This window comes from Dendropsophus ebraccatus, chromosome 5 (assembly GCF_027789765.1).
Source record: "Dendropsophus ebraccatus isolate aDenEbr1 chromosome 5, aDenEbr1.pat, whole genome shotgun sequence".
Lineage (NCBI taxonomy): Eukaryota > Metazoa > Chordata > Amphibia > Anura > Hylidae > Dendropsophus > Dendropsophus ebraccatus.
Genome location: NC_091458.1, coordinates 121,340,122 through 121,364,378, shown reverse-complemented (window position 1 = coordinate 121,364,378; position 24,257 = coordinate 121,340,122). Strand labels below are relative to the sequence as shown.

The 24,257-nt window shown below is 44.9% G+C and overlaps 1 long non-coding RNA gene across 1 annotated transcript in view; it reads right to left on the bottom strand.

The window, feature by feature from the left end:
- The window catches only part of LOC138793777 (uncharacterized), a 32,942-nt gene extending 10,187 nt beyond the window's left edge, over positions 1-22,755 (bottom strand). The window contains exons 1-2 of the long non-coding RNA XR_011363347.1: positions 22,666-22,755; positions 22,375-22,447 (exon numbers count right to left, since the gene is read on the bottom strand). This is a non-coding gene — a long non-coding RNA (uncharacterized lncRNA). The remainder of the gene's footprint in view (positions 1-22,374; positions 22,448-22,665) is intronic.
- Between the last annotated feature and the right edge of the window lie 1,502 nt (positions 22,756-24,257).

Genomic DNA, 24,257 nt, shown 5'->3' with positions numbered 1-24,257 from the left:
TGGCAGGAACCTCAGATGATGGAGAGAGAGGCAAAGGAGGACGAGGGTGATGCCCGTAGACCACATAGAAAGGAGACTTGCCTGTGGAACTCGAGTCCAGATGGTTATAAGAAAACTCTGCCCATGGAAGTAGATCGGACCAGTTGTCTTGGCGGCTGGAAAGCGGATTCTTCTTGCCCCATGACATTGGATGCTCGGGATAATGCATTGGCCTTTATATTCTTCTCGGCTGGACGGAAATGAATGGTAAAGTTGAACCGAGAGAAGAAGAGGGACCACCTGGCCTGCCGGGGATTGAGGCGTTGAGCAGATTGGAGGTAGAGGAGGTTCTTGTGGTCCGACTTCAAGAGAAAACGGCTTGGAGACATCCTGATGGACTAGAGCAGAAGCAGAGGCAAAGGCAGACTTTAGGCTATTGAAGGCTTGTTTGGCCTCTGGAGGCCAACGTCTGGGATCCGCCTTCTTCTGGGTGAGAGCCACTATGGGTGCGACCAGGGTAGAGAAGTGAGGGATGAACTGCCAATAGTAGTTGGCAAATCCAAGGAAACGTTGGATAGTTCTAAGTCCCACAGGATGTGGCCACTGGAGAACAGCTGAGAGCTTGGCTGGATCCATCTGTAGGCCCTGGTTGGAGACAATGTATCCAAGAAACGGCAGGCTGCACTGATGGAAAACGCACTTCTCCAGCTTGGCATACAAATGGTTGGCCCGTAGTCTTCGTAGAACCTGCCGTACATGGGACACGTGGGTCTGCTGGTCGTGGGAGAAGACCAGGATGTCGTCAAGATAAACAATGATGCAGACATAGAGGAGATCGCGGAATATATCATTCACGAATTCCTGGAAGACCGCTGGGGCGTTGCATAGGCCGAATGGCATGACCAGATATTTGTAGTGCCCATCTCTGGTGTTGAAAGCGGTCTTCCATTCGTCTCCCTCATGGCTTCAGTCTCGGGCACAGAGAGAGAGGGTATACTCGACCACGTGGAGGAGAAGTTCCTGGAAGAAGGTCTATAGGGCAATCGTAGGGCTGATGAGGTGGTAGAGAGTCCGCCTCCTTGGCCGAGAAGACATCAACAAAGTCTTGGTACTCCTCCGGTAGTCCGGAGAGAGGCTTGGCGTAAGCAGGTGACCTCGTAGAGCACTTGGGTTGAGGAGACCTCAGACACCGATTTGGACAGTCCTGACCCCAGCTGAGAACCTCCCCAGTTCTCCAGTCCAGCTTAGGTGTATGTAGTTGCAGCCAAGGAAGACCCAGCAGGATGTTGGAAGAGGAATGGCGCAAGACGTAGAAGGAGATCCTCTCCTGATGTAAGGCGCCCACCTGGAGGACTAGAGGTGCAGTCTGGCAGTGCACAGTTTCGGTAAGAATCTCGCCCGTGACCGAAGAGATAGAGCGGGGTTGGGCTAGCTGGATCACGGGTAGCCGCCATCTTTGGACCAACGAAGCAGAAATGAAACTGCCAGCAGCGCCAGAGTCGATGAGGGCAGTAGTCTGGAGAACTTGCCCTGAGGGTGTCTGGATGGAGACTGGCATAGTCAACTTTGGAGAGGTGGCATTCACACCTAGGTAGGCCTCTCCCACCGGACCTAGGTGCGAGCGTTTCCCGGACGCTGAGGACGTTGGGGACATCTCTGCCGATAGTGATCAGCGCCACCGCAATAAAGGCAGAGATTCAGCTCCAGTCAACGGGCCCTCTCATCAGTCGTCAGGCGAGTTCGTTCCACCTGCATAGGAACTTCTGGAGACAACTGGGGCATAGAAGCAACGGGATTCTGGAACACGGGTGCCAGCCGGGGATCGCGACGGGGCAGACTCAGACGCCGTTCTTGCCGGACCTCCTCCTCTCTCTCGGAAAACCTGGTGTAGAATCTGGTAGCCAGTAGAATGAGTTCGTTCAAGGAGGTAGGAAAGTCTCGGGCAGCGAGCACATCTTTCACTCAACTGGACAGGCCCTTTTTAAAGGTGGCAATTAGAGCGGCCTCATTCCAGTCTAGTTCTGCGGCCAGGGTGGCCAGGCCAGAGCTCTACCTTCCAATAGGCTGATGATGAAAGCCACTTTAGAGCGCTCGGTGGCAAACTGACTGCTTAGAAGTTCAATATGCATAGTGCATTGGGTCAGGAATCCTCTGCACAACTTGGGTTCACCTCCATATTTACTTGGGAGGGCCAGTCGTAGTTTTGAAAAGGCTGCAGGAGGTGATGACTGCTGAGCTGTGGTATGCTGCTTTACGGCTGCAGCCAGTTGTTGGATCAGCTGTGACTGTTGCTGGATCTGTTGAGCCTGTAGGGCGACCACTCGGGCTACTTCACGAATATCAGGCACCTCGCCGGGATCCATGGTTGGAGCCTACTGTAACGCCTGGAGTAGTGGATCCACTGGACCGTCACTAGCGATGGCACTAACCTCACCAGGGAGCGGAGTCTAAGGGGCAGCTGGTTTTCACCAGAGCCCGCCGCAAGGCGGGATGGACTTGCTGCGGCAGGTCGCTACACCTGGCTTGGTTGCTAGTGATGGCAGGCGAGGCGTGGCAGGAGCAGTAGGCAGGAGATGGTGCTGGCAGGGGTCTGTAGGCGTAACCGCAGGTGACAGGCTGAACACAGGAGCAATAGTGTAACAGAGGAGCATGAACCAGGAACAAGGACTAGGGACCAGGTAGCGGACAGGAATCAGGAACAAGGACTAGGGACCAGGTAGCGGACAGGAATCAGGAACAACAGGGAGCTGGGCCAAACACTATGGGAAGCATGTAGAGGCTCCAACACCTGGAAGGGGGCAGGGCTGGAACTTATAGGGGAGTGATTGACATACAGGCCAATTAGGAGCCGACTGCCCCTTTAAATCCGAGACAGCCGACGCGCTCGCGCCCTAGGAGGCGGGGACGTGAGCGCCGGCCGGCACAGCGACGGACAGGAGCGCGGTGAGGTGAGGCGCCCCCCGGGGCCGAAGCAACAGCAGCGCCGGGTCCCTGCCTATGGACACCGGCTGCTGCAGATGCGGGAGAGAGGGTGTGGCGGCTGTCCGGAGCACGGGACGCCGCCGTGGCCCTAACAGGTTTTAGATGTGTCTTGAGCCTTTTTGCACATTGTTCTGGGGTACCCATGGTAGATGCTGCCACTTTGGGTTGTTATCATATCCTTAGTCTGTCTGGGTCAGAATGCTGAATAGTTATTTATGGTAGAATAAGTTTAGGAATTGGCAAATTGGGCAACTTTGCATATAGTTACCTTAGCAGTCACCTGCACAGCTGTCTAAAGCAGAAGCTGACCATTATATACAACTGGGTTCCTACTGCAAAGACTGGGATGGTAGCCAACTTTACTACTGGCCCTTTAACCAGAGATGGCGCCATCTATTACCCAGTTGGCAGGCAGTGAATGCAATTGTGGGGTACTAATGGGTGTTCATGCCATGGCCCATGGGTGTACCAAGTGTATATAAATATCAGGCCCTGTAGAAAGGAGTATAGCAGTGTACTATATAAACGATTAGTAAATCGCACAGTAGACACACAGTGAATCAAAAAAGGAATAAAATAAAGTGTATAAAGTTTTAAATAAAAATTATGGTTTCATTAAAAAACCAGCAGATCACTGATTAGTTTAAACTAAGGACAGTAATTTACAGTAGTATAAAAGCAAAAAAAAAGTGTAAAATAAAACATAAAATAATACCCCGCCCTTCCCCAATTATAAAAATGCATTATATTCCCCACCTAAATTAAACAGAATTGCTGTATCAATCCTTTTAAAAAATTAGTCATAAAAGAGATTAAAAGTCATACATATGTAAAACTTCGTATCAATAAAAACTACACATCTTCCCGCAAAAAAAGTCCAAAACCAGCTCCTTCACATGAAAGATAAGAACGCTATGGATCTTTCAATGTGGCGACAGTTTTCAATGTTTTTTTCAGGAAGATAGTTTCTATTGTGCCAAAGTGGTAATAGTTAAAAAAAAATTATACCAATTTGGTATCGCTGTAAACGTAGTGACTCAGAGAATCATTAATTATGTTATTTTTATGTTTAAGTTTAATATTAAACAAATTTATAAAAATAAATTACATTTTTCTACATTACATTATTTACATTACATTATTATACCTCCAATAAAGGGTTAATAAAAATCAATCAAAATGGTGGCAATAAAAAGTATACGTTTTCCTGCAAAAAACAAGACCTCATCTGACTACGTGGGCAAAAATAAAACAACAGTGTGACTCTTGGAAGGCGGCAATGAAAAAAAGTATGAAAATGGCTTGGTCATTAGGATCCAAAATAGGCCGGCCACTAAGGGGTTAAAAGAAATTCACATTTTTTTAAATATTTTTGTACTATACTACATATTTTGTATATATTTTTTTACAGTCTTTACTTTTTGTGTTTTATGCAGTTTATAGTTCACAAATGAATATAATAGATTTTCTGTCATTTAAAGATGTAATATAGTATAAGGAAATGTTTGTGAATGTAATTTAAACATTGTGTTTAGACCAAGAAACATATGTTGAACTTTCAAACAGGATATGGCTGCTGTACTTACATTATGCGTACATATTTCACAGCATACAGTAAAGCTACTGCTTTCATTACACTGAATAAGGAACGACAGGAGCTTGTTAGGTCAGACTTGTTCTCATGCACTGTCCTTGAAAGAGGAAATTGATACCAAGGTTTCACTTATTGCCGCCAGCTCCACTCTTGTACTTCATATTTTCCTTTATCGTAGCTCACCATTTGTTTTCCTGTAGTGATTTGCTTTGTGTAAGATTCCTGTGCCAAAGCCCAAGATAGCTTGAATAGATTTTCACTTTCTAGTCCACACGCCTACGTGGAATCTCTTTAATGTATGGAATGTAGGAAAACATATGTTCCAAAACATATTTTTGGTTATGAGTTTATATTAAAGGGAAACACATACAAACAGATTGTGGCAAGTAGGTAGGGACAGCGTGGGGGGTGTTAGCTACAGGGCCCACTTGTCCTGTGTGTCTTTGTTCCAAGGGGCCCTGGCATTATCAAGAGCCTTAAAAAATTTTTTTTACTCCTTACCTGTGGCCAGTAATGGACTCAGCACCGGAGTTATCTGTCCGTTTTGAGGGTCTTGCTACCCTCCTTTTTGAGCTGGCCAAGCTAGTTCAGTTATTGGCCCAGCGGCTACCTGATACCACTCCTGCTACCCCAGTGGTTACGCTCAAGAAGCCTGACAAGTGTTCAGGGGACCTGAACACCTATGTAACATTTAAAGATGCTTGGGTCAGTCACCCCACCCCTAGCTCCCTTGAAGAGGCCATTTCCCTGGCGATTACCATTGATCGCACGCTAAGACCAAGCCATGACCACCCCTGTGTCATTGATGTTCCTTCCTCTGTCCCCTCTAAAACTTTACCTTCTATGTCTCATCCTCTGGTCACTATGAAGGAAACTTTAGATCTGGGCAAAATTAAAAGATCTCTGGTCCGTAAGGAATTCAGAAGAAGGAACGGACTATGTTTTTATTGCGGAGAAAGTGGACATTTCATCAGCTATTGTGCCAAGCGTCCCTTGAGGCCAGATCATCAGCGTCCAGATGACAACCAGGAGAGTCATCTGGGCGCACAGGTACTGATGGGTGGTTTCGACATGCATAATTTTGTTGATGAACCTGCCAATGCTATATCTGTGTGTCCCGCCGAGGATACCATGTCTGCTAATTTGTGTAAGGTGGAAATTGGCTCTGTATATCCTGCTGATGGTACTAGGTCTGTGTCCTCATGTAAGGCAGAATTTGGATCTGTGTCTGTTATTGATTTGAGCAATTATAGGGGATCTGTCAGGAGACCGGTTACCTATCACTTGGAGTCTGATTCTGATGAGTGGGAGACGGACGATGATATTTCTAGCGATGTTGTTGAGACATGTATTGTAAGAGGTCCTTTTCCTCCCAGGTCTGGTTCGTCTGTTAAGGGTCCGGAGGCCCCTCTTAAAAGGGGGGGTACTGTCATGATCGTGCCTTAAAAGGCATCAGTGCCACACTCTGTTGCAAAGATTCGACCTCTGCGCCAAAGACTGCGCTTTTGGCATTAGGTCCGTGCCTGGTTTTCTTATGTTCTTTGCTTAGGTCTTTTGTTATCCGGTCCATGTTTTCTTAGTTCTCCCTGCACTTTCCTTGTTGTGGTCTGTTCACTAATTGTGTCTGCTGTTTTGGTGATTGACAGGTCTCCTCACCTCTAGCTTTCTGTGATTTCTTGTGTGTTTCTTTTGCTCAGCCTATCTGCTTGGATTCTGGGACTTCTGTTTCCTTATAAGCTTCTCCGTCCCTTCTGTCTGGGCTCTTGATAGCTTTGTTCAGCTAGTCTGTACTGCTATATGCAGCCTTTGCTATTCTGCCTGTTTTCTTGGTTCCTTATCCCCCTTGCCCGATTCTCTTCAGTGTTTGTCTTTTGGTTTTGTGTTCCTTGCGCTGTTCCCAGTTCTTCTTGTTGTATCTCTGGCTTTGGCTCAACCGTTACCTTGTTGTATCTCTGGCTTTGGCTCCACCATTACCTTGTTGCATCTCTGGCTTTCGTCCTCGGTTTGTTTGGTCTGCCTTATTGGTCCTGTCCTTCTGTGTAACTTTGCTTTGTCATTGTACCTAGTTCATCTGTACTGTGTCTTGCCTGTGTTTGCACTTATTTGAGCGCAGGGACCGCCGCCATCTTCGGGTGGATTGTGGCAAGTAGGTAGGGACAGCGTGGGGGGTGTTACCTACAGGGCCCACTTGTCCTGTGTGTCTGTTCCAAGGGGCCCTGACATATTACTTGTGAATATATGAAATGTTATAACACATCTTAGGAGGAGAATGTGATATCTTCTTTACCTTCCAGCAGCCTCTTAGTTCCTCTTTTCTTGCCTGCAGGATCCCTTAACCCTTTGAGGACCAAGCCCAAAATGACCCAGTGGACTGCGCCAATTTTCATTTTTGTGCTTTTGTTATTTCCTCCTTGCCTTCTAAAAGCTCTAGCACTTCCATTTTTTTAAATCTATAGGGCCATGTAAGGGCTTGTTTTTTTCAGGAACAGGTGTACTTTGTAATGGCACTTTTTATTTTTTTTATATATATAATGTAACAAAAAATCTGTAATCCTGGCACTTTTTTCCCTCGTTTCGTTTACGCCGGTCAGCGTACGGGGTGGCGATTGTTATATTTTAATTGATCGGACAATTATGCACACTACTGTATATAATATATTTATTTATATATGTTTTATTTATACTATGGGAATGGGGGTGATTTTAATTTTTATTGGGGGAGGGGCTTTGGGGTATTTTTAAAAACATTTTTACTTTTTTTTTTACACATTTTAAGTCCCCTTGGGGGACTTTTACATGCAATCAATAGATAACATACGCTGAGCACTGCTATGCCATAGGCATAGCATTGATCAGTGTAATAGGCGCTCTGCCTATGGAGCCTGCCTGTGGCAGACTCAATGAGTAGGACGCCGATAGGACTGCACGGAGGAAGGTAACAGACCTCTGGCGGTCCGACACAGTGATTGTAACTGCGGGGGTCCCGATCAGTAAGTGACAGGAGCTGCTCCTGTCACTTACACTTAAATGCCTCAAACAGCGTTTAAGGAGTTATTGACTGGCTGCAGCGTGATTTCTGCAGCCTGACATTAACGGTGAGGGCCCTGCTGCTGATCGCAGCCGGCCCCCATCTGCTATGAAGCTCGCTCCGCTCCGGAGCGTGCTTTATAACCCAGGACGAAGCCCATACCCCCACTTGACCACTGCAGATGCCTTTTTAACTGCCTTTAAATGCTGCCGTCAGTTTTGACAGTGGCATTTAACTAATTAATTAGCCGACACAGCCAATCCAGGAACTTTGGTTAATAGGCGCTGTCCCCGGAAAGAGCCCTCTCTGTATCCCCCTTGCGATGCCATGAGGGGTTAACATTATTAGGAGCAGTGTGGGTGGAGAAGCATCCTCCATATTCCGGCACTGTAAACCAGGGGATCATATAATTCATATCCTATTATCTACAGCTTTTAATATCTGTATGCAAAAGACACTCATTGACATTCAAATAATGTTATCTATCAAGCAGATATGCAAATAACTACATGTGTGGTCTGATTAAACACTGGGGGGAGGGAGATTTAACAAACATGGTGTAAATTAGAACTGGCTCAGTTGCCCCTAGCAACCAATCAGATTCCACCTTTCATTTTCCAAAGAATCTGTGAGGAATGAAAAATGGAATCTGATTGGTTGCTAGGGGCAACTGAGCCAGTTCTACTTTACAACCGTTTTATAAATCTCCCCTTGGGTCTTGCCACAAGATGGCGTACACAGTGTTTTTCCCACTGTGGGTAGTGTACCTCTTGGTGAGAGATCGTTGACTGCTAGACATGCCTCTACAACCCACTCAAAAGCATTTTGGCCAGTTGACGGACTTTGAGAGAGGGCGCATCAATGGACTGAGAAAAGCAGGATGGATGTTTGAACGGACTGTCCACCATCCAAAGCTGTTAGGAGCAGTAAGGGACAGTAGATTTTATATATATATATATATATATATATATATATATATATATATATATATATATATATACACTACCGTTCAAAAGTTTGGGGTCACATTGGAATGTCCTTATTTTTGAAGGAAAACACTGTACTTTTCAATGAAGATAACTTTAAACTAGTCCTAACTTTAAACAAATACACTCTATACATTGCTAATGTGGTAAATGACTATTCTAGCTGTAAATGTCTGGTTTTTGGTGCAATATCTACATAGGTGTATAGAGGCCCATTTCCAGCAACTATCACTCCAGTGTTCTAATGGTACAATGTGTTTGCTCATTGGCTCAGAAGGCTAATTGATAAGAAAACCCTTGTGCAATCATGTTCACACATCTGAAAACAGTCTAGCTCGTTACAGAAGCTACAAAACTGACCTTCCTTTGAGCAGATTGTGTTTCTGGAGCATCACATTTGTGGGGTCAATTAAACGCTCAAAATGGCCAGAAAAAGAGAACTTTCATCTGAAACTCGACAGTCTATTCTTGTTCTTAGAAATGAAGGCAATTTAATGCGAGAAAGTGCTAAGAAATTAAAGATTTCCTACAACGGTGTGTACTATGCCCTTCAGAGGACAGCACAAGCAGGCTCTAACCAGAGTAGAAAAAGAAGTGGGAGGCCGCGTTGCACAACTAAGCAAGAAGATTAGCACATTAGAGTCTCTAGTTTGAGAAACAGACGCCTCACAGGTCCCCAACTGGCATCTTCATTAAACAGTACCCGCAAAACACCAGTGTCAACATCTACAGTGAAGAGGCGGCTGCGAGATTTTGGGCTTCAGGGCAGAGTGGCAAAGAAAAAGCCATATCTGAGACTGGCCAATAAAAGAAAAAGATTAAGATGGGCAAAAGAACACAGACATTGGACAGAGGAAGACTGGAAAAAAGTGCTGTGGACGGATGAATCCAAATTTGAGGTGTTTGGATCACAAAGAAGAACGTTTGTGAGACGCAGAACAAATGAAAAGATGCTGGAAGAATGCCTGACGCCATCTGTTAAGCATGGTGGAGGTAATGTGATGGTCTTGGGTTGCTTTGGTGCTGGTAAGGTGGGAGATTTGTACAGGGTAAAAGGGATTCTGAATAAGGAAGGCTATCACTCAATTTTGCAACGCCATGCCATACCCAGTGGACAGCGCTTGATTGGAGCCAATTTCATCCTACAACAGTACAATGACCCTAAACACACCTCCAAATTGTGCAAGAACTATTTACAGCAGAAGCAGGCAGCTGGTATTCTATCGGTAATGGAGTGGCCAGCGCAGTCACCAGATCTGAACCCCATTGAGCTGTTGTAGGAGCAGCTTGACCGTATGGTACGCCAGAAGTGCCCATCCAACCAATCCAACTTGTGGGAGCTGCTTCTAGAAGCGTGGGGTGCAATTTCTCCAGGTAACCTCAACAGATTAATAGCTAGAATGCCAAAGGTGTGCAATGCTGTAATTGCTGCAAAAGGAGGATTCTTTGACGAAAGCAAAGTTTGATGTAAAAACAATGTTATTTCAAATACAAATCATTATTTCTAACCTTGTCAATGTCTTGACTTTATTTTCTATTAATTTCACAACGTATGGTGTTGAAGTGTGACTTTTCATGGAAAAACACAAAATTGTTTGGGTAACCCCAAACTTTTAAACGGTAGTGTATCTCATTACACAGTGCTTAGTCCTCCTTTCCTTCAGAGTGATAGTGTAACGCCTGGAGTAGTGGATCCACTGGGCCGTCACCAGCGATGGCACTAAGCTCACCAGGGAGCGGAGTCTAAGGGGCCGCTGGTTTTCACCAGAGCCCACCGCAAGGCGGGATGGACTTGCTGCGGCAGGCGACCCCCAGGTCGCTACCCCTGGCTTGGTTGCTAGTGACGGCAGGCGAGGCGTGGCAGGAGCAGTAGGCAGGAGATAGTGCAGGCAGAGGATAGTAGACGTGCTCGCAGGTGGCGGACAGGACTCAGGAACAATGGGAAGGCAGCGGGCAAGGACTAGGGACAAGGACTGAAGACAGGAACAAGGGACAAGGACTAAGGTCACGAACAACAGGGAGCTGGGCCAAACGCTATGGGAAGCATATAGAGGCTCCAACACCTGTAGTGGGGCAGGGCTGGAATTTATAGGGAGTGATTGTGCATACACCAATTAGGGGCGGACTGGCCCTTTAAATCTGAGACAGCCGGCGCGCGCGCGCCCTAGGAGGCGGGGACGCGCGCGCCGGCCGGCACAGACGGAGACAGGAGCGGAGGAGAGGTGAGGCGCCCCCAGGGGCCGAACTAGCAGCAGCGCCGGGTCCCTGCACAAGGACCCCGGCGGCTGCATGGGGCAGGAGGAGGTCACGGCGGCGGCCCGGAACACAGGACGCCGCCGCGGCCGTGACAGTACCCACCCCCTTTGGCCTCCCCCTCTTTCTTGCCTGCAGATGGAGGCATCAGGCAAGTCTTGGTATTCCGCCGGTAGGCCGGACAAAGGCTTGGCGGGCTCGGGTGACAACATAGAGTACTTGGGCTGAGGTGACCTCAGACACTGGTTGGAACAGTCCTGACCCCAACTAAGAATCTTCCCGGTTCTCCAGTCCAGCTTAGGGGCATGTAATTGCAGCCAAGGGAGTCCCAGGAGGATGGTGGAAGAAGAATGGGGCAGGACGTAGAAGGAGATCTTTTCCAGATGTGAAGTGCCCACCTGGAGGACTAGAGGTGCGGTTTGGTAGTGCACATGGTCGGTAAGAATCTCGCCCGTGACCGAGGAGATAGTCAGGGGTCTGGCTAGTGGGGTCACGCGTAGCCGCCATCTCTGTACCAATGTAGCTGCAATAAAATTGCCTGCTGACCCAGAATCGAGAAAGGCAGTAGTTTGGTGAGTTTGTCCTGAGGGTGTCTGGATGGAGACTGGCACAGACAACTTTGGAGAGGTGGCATTCACACTTAGGGAGACCTCTCCCACCGGACCTAGGTGCTGGCATTTCCCGGACGCTTGAGGACGTTGGGGACATCTCAGCCGAAAGTGATCCGAACCACCGCAGTAGAGGCAGAGATTCAGCTCCAGACGACGAATTCTTTCATCAGGCGTCAGGTGAACCCGTTCCACCTGCATAGGAATCTCAGGAGTCGACTGGGACACCAGAACGTCAGGATTCTGGAAGACCGGCGCCAGCTGGTGATGGCGACGGGACAGGCTTAGTCGCCGTTCATGCCAGACCTCCTCCTCTCTCTCAGAAAAACGAGTATCGACCCTGGTGGCCAGTAGGATGAGTTTGTTCAGGGAGGTAGGTAGGTCTCGGGCGGAAAGCACGTCTCTCACCCGACTGGACAGGCCCTTCTTGAAGGTGGCTATTAGAGCGGCCTCATTCCAGTCTAATTCTGCCGCCAGGGTGCGGAACTGGATGGCGTAGTCACCAACAGAGGAGCTCCCTTGAGAGAGGTTGAGGAGAGCAGTTTCAGCTAAAGAGGCACGGGCAGGTTCCTCAAAGACGGAGTGAAACTCGACTAGGAAGGTTCGGAGATTGGCAGCAGCAGAGTCATCTCGGTCCCACAGCGGCGTGGCCCAGGCCAGTCCAATAGGCTGATGATGAAAGCCACTTTAGAGCGCTCGGTGGGAAACTGACTACTTAAAAGTTCAATATGCATGGTGCACTGAGTCAGGAATCCTCTGCACAACTTGGAGTCACCAGAGTATTTGCTTGGGAGAGCCAGTCGAAGTGTAGAAAAAGCAGCAGGAGGTGGTGTGCGCTGGGCTGTAGTATGCTGCTGTAAGGCGGCAGTGAGTTGCTGGATCTGCTGCGACTGTTGCTGGATCTGTTGAGCCTGTTGGGCGACCACTCGGGCTATGTCACGGATATCAGGCACCTCGCCGGGATCCATGGTTGGAGCCTACTGTAACGCCTGGAGTAGTGGATCCACTGGGCCGTCACCAGCGATGGCACTAAGCTCACCAGGGAGCGGAGGCTAAGGGGCCGCTTGTTTTCACCAGAGCCCGCCGCAAGGCGGGATGGACTTGCTGCGGCAGGCAACCCCCAGGTCGCTACCCCTGGCTTGGTTGCTAGTGACGGCAGGCGAGGCGTGGCAGGAGCAGTAGGCAGGAGATAGTGCAGGCAGAGGATAGTAGACGTGCTCGCAGGTGGCGGACAGGACTCAGGAACAATGGGAAGGCAGCGGGCAAGGACTAGGGACAAGGACTGAAGACAGGAACAAGGGACAAGGACTAAGGTCAGGAACAACAGGGAGCTGGGCCAAACGCTATGGGAAGTATATAGAGGCTCCAACACCTGTAGTGGGGCAGGGCTGGAATTTATAGGGAGTGATTGTGCATACACCAATTAGGGGCAGACTGGCCCTTTTAAATCTGAGACAGTCGGCGCGCGCGCCCTAGGAGGCGGGGGCGCGCGCCGGCCTGCACAGACGGAGACAGGAGCGGAGGAGAGGTGAGGCGCCCCCAGGGGCCGAACTAGCAGCAGCGCCGGGTCCCTGCACAAGGACCCCGGCGGCTGCATGGGGCAGGAGGAGGTCGCGGCGGCGGCCCGGTACACGGGCCGCCGCCGCGGCCGTGACAAATAGGCACTCTCCAGCAGGAGATAAGGATTTTGAAATTCTGAACAGGGGAGCCTCCTATAGTAACTCAGAATTTGCTAGAGAACCCCTTTAATACTATAAAAACATCAGCTAGATAGACAAAAGCTTTTTTCGAGCATATAGTAACAGATACCCAGCAATCTGCATGACATTCTCACCACAAGCTAACTCTGAACAGGAACCACATAAGATAATGAGAATCTTTGGATTTGCCTGGAGAAGCGTCTTTAACGCCTAGGGATTCCTGAGATTTCTAGTGGATTATGAGTTCCTAAGGGATAGGGCGGTTCAATCAAAATCAGACCGTATAAATCTTCCCCACAGCATTTGTATTTTCCACAACTGAGGGCTGTGGTAAAGACTGCGACCTTAATGCACACAGTACATGACACACTCCAAATGAGGTGAGATGCTCTTTCTGTAGTGAGGGAATAATGCAGTGCGAACAGTTTGTGGCTATGTATTTATTGCTTTTGGCCTATGATCTAAACCATTACTGGCTGCAGAGTCTGCCAACACATAGCTGTATAAATGTAGACCATAGCGCTGGTGCATGCCTTAAAACAGGCAAAAAGGTCAGGGAAGATATTTCCCACAGTCTAAATGAAATCACATGTACAATGAATACATGTGCTGTAAAATATAAGAATAGGAGAAAAGAAGCTGCACATAAAACACGAACAGTGAGGCTAGGTTCACACTTGCATTCTTTTAGCAGCACTTTTTTATTTGAGCAGAATAACTGATAGAAATGTAAAAGATTGTCGGCAGAAAAAGACCGCTGGGTCCATCTAGTCTGTCCTTTTAGAAATTCTTATTATTTTAGGATAGATATACCTTTATCCCTGGCATCTTAAAATTCAGTTATTGTGGATTTACCTACCACATTGGAAGTTTGTTCCAAGCATCTACTACTCTTTCAGTAAAGTAATTTTTTCTCATGCTGCTTCTGATCTTTCCCCCAACTAACCTCTCACTGTGTCCTCTTGTTCTTGAGTTCAGTTTTAAATTAAAAACACTTCCCTCCTGAACCTTATTTATTCCTTTAACATACTTAAAGGTTTCAATCATGTCCCCCCTTTCCCTTCTTCCCCCAGACTATACAGATTCAAATCCTTAAGTGTTTCCAGATTTGTTTTATACCTCACACCCGCCATCATTTTTGTAGCCCTTCTTTGGACCTGATCTATTTCATCAATATTCTTTTGTACGGAAGGTCTCCAGAACTGGACACAGTATTCCAGATGTGGTCTCACTAGCGCTCTATACAGTGGGTTCACAATCTCCCTCTGCCTACTGGTTTAACTCTAGTATACACCCCAGCATACGATTTGCTTTCCCTACCACCTGGTTGCATTAGTGACTCATTTTAAGGCTATCAAAAATCCCTACCCCTAAATCCTTCTCTTCTAAAACCTTCGCTAACAAAAAACTGCCAACATGATACTTGGATAGAGGTATCCTCCTCCCCAAGTGCATCTTTTTTTTAACATCTGGAAACTTTGAAATGCAGTTTCGATCAGTTTTACCACTTATCTAATAAAAATAAATCATTTGCAGTATACCTAACATCTCCAGGAATTTCATCCCTATTGCACACTTATGTGTCATCAGCAAACAGACAACCCTTACCTACCAAACCTTTTCCATGGTACCAACAAAAACTACAAATATGATGCAAAAAAATTGAACCCTAATACGGCTTGGTGGATGAAGAATTAAAAAATATATAAAAATAAGTACATTCAGTCCCGCAAAAAACAAACACTTATTTGGTTCTGTAGATGGAAAAATTAAAAGTTATGATTCTTAGAAGGATAAGAGAGGAAAAAAAGGAAAAATGTATTTTCCAGTTTCCATAAGAGGTTAAGTAGCTTAGTCTTTGCAATAGCCCTGCACTATTTATGAAAACATCATGTTTTAACATTTTTGAAAGAAATATGTCACACTAGACTTACACTATTACTGAAGTTATTAGGAGATCAATGTGACATGTTTGAGTGATACCTTTTACAGTCTTTCATTCATATGGGTATAATGCAAGTAGAGAGCATACGGTAAATGTCAACAGTATGTCATCTTACACAGCTCCATGGAACTTAACACAAACATACCAGATGTGAAACAACAAGATTATTGCTCTTACAATGAGTGAATGGTCTTCAGTTGCCAATAAGAGAAGAGCGCACACAACAGCAAGTTCAACTTTTATTAGTTTGAGCAAGAACATTCTACCAAGTTCAACCTCCACTTTGTCTTGCTGTAATGTCCATCTGTTATCAGTGGTGAAGTATTAAATACTTGCAAGACATATTTCTGAGCTGAAACAGGAGTTTGAAGAGTGCTACATCTTGTTTATATATGATATAAAGCACCAGTATATATTGGTAATTGAAAATGTTATATTGAAGAAACCCTTCAGTCCTGAGGCTTATTTGTCACAGTATATGTGCCGGAACTACATGATGTTGATCTTTTTTCTCATTGGTAGTTTATTAGTTTCTTTGTCTTTGCTGTATTTTAGCTCTATACTGACTTTCTGTTAGAGCTGAGTGGGTGTCCCGTGCTGCGGGCCGCACACGCCTTCCATGGTGATTGTTTTCTGCAGACGCTGAAGACCACGCACAGGGGCCCAGTGCTGCTGTTGCTTCGGCCCCTGGGGGTGCCTTACTGCTCCACGGTTTTGTGCTCTGTCTTCCTGGCCAGCATACACGTTCCCACCTCCTAGGGCGCATGCTGGCTGCCACAGATTTAGAGGGACAGTACGTTCCTAATTGGTTCATGTGCTCCTACACCTCCCTATAAATCCCAGCCTGCCCTGATCCTAGTGTTGGAGCCTCTGCATACTTCCTGTAGTGTGTAGTCCCAGATGCCCGTGATTCCTGCCGCCTGTGGTTCCAGCGATGATTCCAGCTGTCTTCCTGTTGCCCATTGTTCCAGCCGTGAGTCCTGCTGTGTTCCGGCTGCCTGTGGTTCCAACCGTGTGTTCTTTTGTGTCCAAGCTTGATTGCCTACGTTTCTCCAGCTGCACCCCGCCTGCCGCAGCTAGCAAGCTAAGTCAGTGGTAACAACCTGGGGGTCATCTGCCGCAGCAAGTTCATTGTGCCTTGCACTGATGAAGACCAGCGGCCCCTTAGACTTCGCTCCCTGGTGCGGCTTATGCCTTGCTAGTGGTGGTACAACGGATCCACAACTCCAGTTGTTACCCTTTCTGGTGACATATACAGGAGTTAATCTGAGTAAACAGAGATGAAGGGGGAGAGGAACAGCCTGAACCAATGATGAGACAGGAAAAACAGACAGAAGTCCAGCCATACTGTGCCCCACCTTTGGATACACGGATGTGCAGGAATCTACAGGGCATGAAATGGGCACTCTTATACTAAATTTACTTGTGCTGAGCCTTCCAATTTTTAATGAAGGTGCCACGTGTGTCTTGTTGGTGGACAAGGAAACTGTGAGAGATGTGCATACTCGTTGGTGGACCAACCGATCCTCTGTACTGGTGGTCTCTCTGGGTCCTCCGGTGCCAGTTGGCCATGTGTGTGCCCTCATGTGACCACTGCTGTGACTTCTCCTTACAGCTTGGATAGAATGGCCTAGATGTTGGGTAGTTCATATAAATGAGCATCCTGCTTCTTCTAGTCCAGGGACACGCCCCGTATTAATGATCTCTTACCCAGAGGTATATTACTCCAAAATAGCCTCTGAAAGACCTTTTAGAAAAGCAGTGGGAGAAGCATTTTTATCTGGCAAGAACCAGTGTCTAATCAGACCTTACCTGTCATTTTCACAAATCATTTTCATAACTGCAGGCCAAGTTTTACAGCAATCCAACATTTCTATCTAGGTACATTATTTTTTGTTGATGATGGTATATTATGAAATGCTCCATAGTCTTAATACCTGGCAGGGAAATTAGCAACTAGTAGAAACCCATTGCTACACTGTGCTGCAGCCACACACACAGCTTCCCCAAGTCAGCACAACAAAAGAAACCAGTTGGTACCATTGTGCAACTCCATATTAAATGGTGCAGCAAATGCAGAAAGATAAATTGGAATGGGGGCTCTCAGCCTAATAAGATTGGTATAAATCAATATATAGAAACAGTAGAGGGGGGAGGGGGGGGGGGAAAGGTACTGGCCCGCCAACAATTTAATTCTTCACTTTATGTCTACATGGTTAAAAATTATTCCAGGTTGCAATAACTGTACAGCAAACCTGCATGACAGTGATGGCTGTCAGAGATCCATTCATCATGAAAAATTCTACCTAGGCTATTGGCATTATGTTACAGAGCAGAAGGAGCTGAGCAGATTGATATATATCTTCATGGGAAAAGATTCAGTATAACTTGTAATTTATTGATTGAAATCTCTACTCTTTCCATGCTAAAGAGTCCAGTCCACTGAGTGACACCGCCCACTGGACTCCTTATCACAGAATGAGCAGGGATTTCAATTAACATGTTACAATTCATACTGAATCTTTTCCTACAAAGATATATATCAATCTGCTCAGTTCTTACTGCTCTATAGCATGATGGCCATAGCTTAGATAGTGCTGTCATGGTGGTAGGTTCACTTTAATAAATTTATAATTCCCCTTTACCTTTATCCCTAATATATATATATATATATATATATATATATATATATATATATATATATATATATATATTTATATATTTTAGAGTTCCTTACCTCTATATTGTGACCCTACATTGTGCACTATCCTTGTTGCTGCGGTTGATGCTGTATGCTGTGACATTACTGTATTTTTCCCTGTTCTGATATTGTAAACTATACCGATCACACTAGCAAACCTATCATTCTAAAATCCAAAACCCTTCCTCTGAATCAATCCCATCCTGGATTTCATGTTACTGATTAAGGTTTTTATGGTTTCCATTGGAACCTAGAAACCGAGCAGAAAACAGTATTCTTTTTCCCAGCAGATGTTCAGTCAGGGCTTTTGAATGTCAAGGGAAATGTCTGGTTGAATAAATCAGCCTATAAATGTTAGTGATGTGCTTAGGTCTCCTCCTATTCCTTACAGAGTGTTTCTTTGAATCATCCAAACCTCCTCACATTCTCTCTTATAAAAGCAGATGGTGAATTGGTCCTGAGCCATCACTATAACATTCTGTAAATTGTTGGATGCATATATCTCACGTTATTAAACTTCATACGATCATGATACTGTCTAAAACCAACTGTATAGATGCAGGTGTTTTCTGTGAATATCTCTTGAACCAAGTTAAAAAAAAAAAAAAATACCCCACTTTGTACGGTTTGTCTATAACTATAAAAGTTTTATTTTCTGGATGCGTATCATGTCAAGGAAGGTTTGGAGAGGATAATACCAGACAGGCACGCAGATACATCATAGGTACCTGGAAGCAAGATAGCTGTGTGGTGCCCCCCTTGTATTTACAATAGGGTATCTGTAAAAGTCTTCTCCCACAGCTACAGTGTGGCTACAGGCTGTATATATGAAGAGAACTGCATTGTAACATGGGTAAGTCCTTGTCTACGCCTAGGATCTTTCTAAACATCAGGACAGTCACCCCCTAAAGAAAAAGGAAGAGGGACTGATCCCCAGTAGGACAAATCTGCTACTTGCCGAAGTATCCAACTGACTTATGCTCAACTACCTTGGGGAATCTTGAGGAGTTAGCTCTACCCAGAGATAGAGAACTGGGACTCGTGCTACCTAACCTGGAGGTCTCCGAGCTGGTTAGGCAGAAGGCAGTCATATATACTACAGATATATACAGTTATGATCAAAAGTTTACATACCCCAGCAGAATTTTTGCTTTCTTGTCCTTTTTTCAGGGAATATGGTTAGTGGTTGGGTGAAGCCCCCCACCCCAATGATCAAAACTTTTAACATATTCCTATTTATTTTGATGACAAGTATGCTTTAAAAGAGCAAACATCCTTTTCTGCTGAGATCACAGGTGACTACTGGGTGACCAATGTGTGAGGACTACTCAGTGACATCACAAATAAGGAACATAGTCAAGAACCCTTAAAACCTGTTTACTATTCTTAATGTAACCCAAATCATGGAAAATTAGGCCACACCTTCCCCCTGCCTTGCTGTGCCCCCCTACCCCACAGATTAGGCAAACAATAGTTATGGCTGGTGTATGCCACAGAGAAGGTAAGAATCCATGCCATCTTGGTGGCGTACACCTGGGACGCAAGTTTCATAATTTAAAGTGTCACTGTCATTATAATTTTCAAAATCTAAATCAACAGTAGATGTGATGTAAAGCAAGTCCGCAATATAATTTTTTATTTTAGTTATGATGGAAAACACAGCACTTCCTGTTTTTTTTACTTTTTTCTCAAAGAAGAGTCAGAAAATAGGAAGTCCAGTGTATCCCAGGCCATCTGAGAGACAGAGACAGAGAGAAGGCAGTCATGTGATTGATGGACACATTGAGCGTCACTCTCTGTACTGGCCGGATTTCCTGTGTTTAGTCTCTTTTTTTAACTGGCACAAGACTAAAAATCTGCCTTCAGGAGACTGGACCTGGATTTCTAGTAAGTATACCTTTGTTTTACAGTATGATAACAACAACAAAAAATAATGAATGTAAATTATTGAATAATGAATATAAATCTACTGTTGATTTAGATTTTGAAAGTTGTAACAGCAGTGACACTTTAAGGTGCTGTGTCTTTTAAGTTTTGCTATTGTGTCGTTTGATTTCTATGCATTTTTCTGCTGAAGAGCATCTACACATGACACTTTATGAAATGTTAACACAAACATATTTACAAAATTATTGTCTATAATAATGTGAAAACAACATTATCACTTCTGTGCATTTTTTCTTAAATCTTTTCCAAAACCCTTTCTTTCTTGTACCGTATTTTCCGGCATATAAGACGACTTTTTAACCCCAAAAAATATTTTTAGAAGTCGGTGGTCGTCTTATACACCGGGTATGGTCGCCCCATACAGTGGGGGAGCTCAAAAATGTCCACATCCCCACCGTATGGGGCAACCACTATAAAAAAAAAAGAAAACAGTTAACTCACCTGGGGCCCGTTCCCGCCTCCGCGCGTCTCCTGTCCTGTTCCTGGCACAGGCAGTGTGACGTACACTGACTACGCCGGGGATCTCCGAAGCTCTCCCGAGCAGCTGAGCGTCTTATCGGAGGAGCTCGGAGACGCTCAGCTGCCGGGAGAGCTTTGGGAGAATGACAGAGGCTCCGTAAGTACCCGAAGCCTCTGTCATTCTTCCGAAGCTCTCCCGGCAGCCGAGCTTCTCGGAGTTCTTCTGATGAGACGCTCGGCTGCTCAGGAGAGCTTCGGGGATCCCTGGTGCAGTCAGTGTACGTCACACTGCATGTGCAGGGAACGGGCCAGGGGACGCGCAAAGGCCAGGAACGGGCCCCAGGTGAGTTAACTGTTTGTTTTTTAATTTAGCTGCAGTTAACCCCTGCCTGACGGTTGACATTTTCTGGCGTATAAGACGAACCACTGACAATCTTCTTAAAAGTCAGGGCGTCGTCTTATACACCCAGTCACCCTATACGCCGGAAAATGCTGTACTTTGCGCTATTTATCTGTCAACATGATGAACACCTAGGTGAAACCCAAAGGACCACATTTTAAATCAGAGGGGTCCATCTGGCACTGCTAGTGTCCATCATGTATGGGATTTAGCGCTGCACCATAGTTTATAACATAAATCATGCACAGGTGTGATTATGTCTATAAAGAATGCCATATATTCAGATATAGGGGGAGATTTATCAAACTGGTGTAAAGTAGAATTGGCTCAGTTGCCCCTAGCAACAAATCAGATTCCATGTTTCAGTCTTCACACATTCCTTGAAAAATGAAAGGTGGAATCTGATTGGTTGCTAGGGGCAACTGAGCCAATTCTACTTTACACCAGTTTAATAAATCTCCCCCATAGCACAGTTTATACACAATTTGCAGTAACTAAATAATATCCAAGAGGCAAAGGGTAGAGCAGAAATGCTCCATCTGCTCCAGGGTACAAAAATGAAGCGTGCTTAGTATCAGTTATGATTATTTTTGGAAATGCCAATGCACAATCCTGAGAAAGAGACAAGATGCTTGAACGTCACCATATTGAGAGTATGGAAACTGATGCCAAATATGCTAGATCAAGAAAGAAGCTGTTACTGTCAAAGGTTAAAAGTCTTCAAAGGAAATTTGCCAGAAAGGATTTTCAGTTTTCCAATTTCCAAATTAACTTCTTTGGATGAATTTATTATCAATTTATGCCTGATTTCAGGTGTAAAAAGGTGAGAAAACACAGATTCTTTGCAGAAACACCAAAAACAACCCAAACAAACAAACAAACCCTTTTTTTAACTTTTAGGCTATTTTATAATATATGTGGCAACTTTTTCAAAGTAATTGGCACACAGTTATACATTTAAGCTTCGAGCTGGCACAGATTTCAGTCACAGATGCGCAGAGTAGCTGCAGATGCACATGCACCACTTCTAGTGCACTGGTAAGGATTTACTTACAGTATATGCTGGTCTTAGTAAATCCCCATTTTTTGGCCATGTTCACACATGACAAGAACAGTGGCCGTTATGCCTCACATGTTCATGCAGTATCGCCTGCATCAACATCACTTCATTTGAATTAGCCATAGAGCACAATGTAAAGTATGGCCAGGAGCCGTATAGAACAAAGTGCAGCCGCATAGAATAGCAGTCGCAGTGTATACAGCGGGTATACATCACGGTCGTTGTTCTATACACACTAATCTGATTCCACCTTATCTGCAACAATGGCTGTTGTTTATTTTAAAAATAAATAGTGTGAATGTGGCAGAAGACGGCCATCCGATTGAACAGACGGCCATGATGATCATGATGATCTATGTTACCGGAAGGCCTCCTTCTCAGATATTATTACGTAGCATAAGAGTCATAGAGTCAACCCTGAAGCAGGGAGCCTATGATAATTCATACTAAGTTCCCTGAGTTTCCATTTACCATCTATTATTCAATCTATATATAGTTGATTGTATAACAGAGAATTACTCATGTCACCATAGAAATGGAATCTGATTTAGCAGAATGGAAATTTTGATTTCATAAATGATGCTGTTCAGTGCTGATTATTTATTTTAACCAAATAAAACAGAAAGTTCTATTGTAAATTCACAGCTATTTTGTAAAAGAAGGGTTAAATTGTTAGGTGCTGCATTATATGTCTTCAGTATAATAATAATAATAATAATAATAAAGGGTTACCAGATGGGTCCTATTCATTTCTATGAGAATCAAGTTGCAAGTCATGTTATTAATCAGGTAAGATCAGTCTCAGCTAAAAAAAGAAAAAAAAGGTATACTAAATAAAAGCACAGGTTATGTACACGCAGATTATTACGCATAAAGTCATAAAGTGGAGTTCCTAAGGCTATATCTATAGAGCCATGGGCACTCCGTGTGCTCCCTGTAAGGTGCCTTTGTGCATCTCTGTATCATGGAGATATTCTCCCTAGAAGGTACTTTTATGTATGTCATTTTCTTGCATCCACTTACAGGGAACATTTTGTAATTTTACTTCACTCATTTTGTATTTAGGAAATCTCCTAAACACACAGGAGGAGATGTATCAAACATGGTGTAACGTAAAACTGGCTCAGTTGCCCCTAGCAACCAATCAGATTCCACCTTTCATTTTCCAAAGAGTCTGTGAGGAATGAAAGGTGGAATCTGATTGGTTGCTAGGGGCAACTGAGCCAGTTTCACTTTACACCATGTTTGATAAATCTCCCCCACAGTGTGCATATTTATAAATGGTAGTTTATATTGGATTTAACATTATATAAACTTTCTCTTTAGAGTTTAATGTCCACCCGTGGCAAATGAAGCAAATTTGGCAAATAAAAGGTTAAAGGTGTTATTCAGGCTTAATAAACATGGTTGCTTTCCTCTAGAAACCGCGGCGCTCCTTTTCTTTGTTTGCATGTGGTTCTGCAGCTCAATTCCATTGAAGTGAATGGAGATGAGTTGTAAGGCCATGTTCCCATGTAGTAAGAGACAGAAAAGAGTAGTAAGTGTCAGAAAAGATCATCCCTTCCGGTACTGCAGTGCGCGCCTGCATCCGAATTCCCGCTGCTCACAATGGAGCGTGTGACCGAACTGACAGGGTTTTGTCCGGCTGCTATTCATTGAATAGCGGCCGCAGAAAACTGACATATCAGTTTCTTGTGGCGCCACTAGGGATCCCGGCCGGAGTGTATACTATGTGTATACACTCTGGCCGGGATTCCATAGAAGGCTGCACTACGTCAGCTACGTAGTAATTACAGCCGTTGTAACAATGGCCGTGATTACTACATAGCTTATGGAGTGTGAACATAGCCTAATACTACACACAACCTGGAAAAACCCTTTAATGATTTGCTATTCAAAGATTCCTTTATATTTAGGTAATTTAACTCCAACACAGGTGAATGTATACCTTAATATGAACCAACATAAGGGTCCATTTACACAGAAAGATTATCTGACAGATTATCTGCCAAAGATTTGAAGCCAAAGCCAGGAATGGATTTGAAAAGAGGAGAAATCTCAGGCTTTCCTTTATGACCTGATCTCTGTTTATAGTCTGTTTCTGGCTTTGGCTTCAAATCTTTGGCAGATAATCTGTCAGATAATCTTTCTGTGTAAATGGACCCTTATCCAAGTTCAGCAGCCCCAGCTAATCAAAAGCTGATCGTTCGGGTTCGGATCGACTCGAACCCGAACCCGGTTTGCTCATCTCTAGTAATAACCCTGGTGGACAGGGGTGTAACTAGAAATGAATGGGCCTTATAGCAAACTACTGTTTGAGAGGTAATCCATCTATCTGTGTCTTTTTTTCACATACTAAATTGTTTGTATAGTGCACTGGTTATTTTATACACACCTGGGATTTACATTTAAATACATTCTGTACTATAGTATACATCTTTGATGCTTACTGGGGTAGGAGATCTTAAAACTAAAAATCAAAGCTCAGCATACACACCAGCTGTTGCAGAACATATTTTGAAACAAACCTGTCGATCACTTGAAACACCGTTGACATACACAGACACACACTCCAATGACACAGACACTACTAACACACACACTTTATACACACA